The sequence below is a fragment of the Nycticebus coucang genome, chromosome 12 (assembly GCF_027406575.1).
Source record: "Nycticebus coucang isolate mNycCou1 chromosome 12, mNycCou1.pri, whole genome shotgun sequence".
Taxonomy (NCBI): domain Eukaryota; kingdom Metazoa; phylum Chordata; class Mammalia; order Primates; family Lorisidae; genus Nycticebus; species Nycticebus coucang.
The window spans coordinates 93,533,392-93,535,542 of record NC_069791.1 but is presented as its reverse complement, the minus strand read 5'-3'; the positions used below and the strand labels follow the sequence as shown (position 1 = coordinate 93,535,542).

At 38.5% G+C, this 2,151-nt stretch overlaps 1 pseudogene; it reads left to right on the top strand.

Moving 5' to 3' along the window:
* The first annotated feature begins 328 nt into the window (after nucleotides 1-328).
* On the top strand, nucleotides 329-1,108 carry LOC128562196 (uncharacterized protein C9orf85 homolog; annotated as a pseudogene).
* The last annotated feature ends 1,043 nt before the right edge of the window (nucleotides 1,109-2,151 follow it).

Sequence of the window (2,151 nt, the reverse complement as noted above, 5' to 3'; positions counted from 1 at the left end):
CATGATTAAATTTTTAATGAACAATATGGACACTTGTCATAATTCTGCCCTTAAATTCCCACTTAGATCAAGCCCCTTGGACATCATTTCCAATAGGGTAGAGCCCAAGTTCACCTTTCATACCAAGTTCATTCTCCCAACTCTAGTTCTTTACATACCTAATGTATACTCTTCTTATCTACCCCCTCCAGAGGTTCTTATAGAACCTAGTGTAGTTCTACATTTCACATCACATTATCATCTAGCCTCTCTGGAGTTCCTTGAGGCTGATTGTGTGATCTAAAGTCTTCTCGGGACTGACGGGGTAAGTTCCTTCCGGGTCATTGACAGAAGCGGCAATACCAGGGGGTAATTTGTTGGTTTTCCTAGTATATTTTTCCCTGCATCTGGCACGGGTTGGCTGTGGTTTTGGCTATGAGCTCCCAGAAAGGCAACGGGGCTCATTCTAGGCCTCAGAAGCACCAGAATACATTTAGCTTCAAAAATGACAAGTTCGATAAGAGTGTTCAAACCAAGAAAATTAATGCAAAACTTCATGATGGAGTGTGTCAGTGCTGTAAAGAAGTTCTTGAATGGCGTGTAAAATACAGCAAATACAAACCATTATCAAAACCTAAAAAATGTGTTAAATGTTTACAAAAGACAGTGAAAGATTCTTATCACATAATGTGTAGACCATGTGCCTATGAACTTGAAGTTTGTGCAAAATGTGGAAAGAAAGAAGACATTGTTATTCCGTTTAATAAAGAATCAGAAAAAAACAGAAAATCTTGGAAATAATGAAAGTTCCAACCATAGAAGAAGCTGCAGAAGAAATGAAGAAAGTGATGATGACTTAGACTTTGATATTGATTTAGAGGACTCAGAAGATAACAATCGACTAAATTAATATGGCATATTCTCTTTTTGAGAATATGAAACTCTGGCCCACTTTTGAATTTGAATGTTTCACAGAAAATACTGCAAAATCAGACCTCAGACTATACTACAAATCAATAGTGATCAAAACAGCATGGTATTGGCACAAAAACAGAGAAGTAGATGTCTGGAATAGAATAGAGAACCAAGAGATGAATCCAGCTACTTACCGTTATTTAATCTTTGACAAGCCAATTAAAAACATTCAGTGGGGAAAAGATTCCCTATTTAACAAATGGTGCTGGGTGAACTGGATGGCAACCTGTAGAAGACTGAAACTGGACCCACACCTCTCACCATTAACTAAGATAGACTCTCACTGGATCAAAGATTTAAACTTAAGACATGAAACTATAAAAATACTAGAGGAGAATGCAGGGAAAACCCTTGAAGAAATTGGTCTGGGTGAGTATTTTATGAGGAGGACCCCCGGGGCAATTGAAGCAGCTTCAAAAATACACTACTGGGACTTGATCAAACTAAAAAGCTTCTGCACAGCCAAGAACACAGTAAGTAAAGCAAGCAAACAGCCCTCAGAAGGGGAGAAGATATTTGCAGGTTATGTCTCTGACAAAGGTTTAATAACCAGAATCCACAGAGAACTCAAATGCATTAGCAAGAATAGAACAAGGGATCCCATGGCAGGCTGGGCAAGGGATTTGAAGAGAAACTTCTCTGAAGAAGACAGGCGCGCGGCCTTCTGACATATGAAAAAATGCAAATCAAAACTATTTTGAGATACCATCTAACTCCAGTGAGACTATCCTATATCGCAAAATCCCAAGACCAGAGATGTTGGCGCGGATGTGGAGAAAAGGGAACACTTTTGCACTGCTGGTGGGAATGCAAATTAATACATTCCTTTTGGAAAGAGATATGGAGAACACTTAGAGATCTAAAAATAGATCTGCCATTCAATCCTGTAATCCCTCTACTGGGCATATACCCAGAAGACCAAAAAGCACATCATAACAAAGATATTTGTACCAGAATGTTTATTGCAGCTCAATTCATAATTGCTAAGTCATGGAAGAAGCCCAAGTGCCCATCCATCCATGAATGGATTAATAAATTGTGGTATATGTACACCATGGAATATTATGCAGCCTTAAAGAAAGATGGAGACTTTACCTCTTTCATTTTTACATGGATGGAGCTGGAACATATTCTTCTTAGTAAAGTATCTCAAGAATGGAAGAAAAAGTACCCAATGTACTCAGCTCTACTATGAAC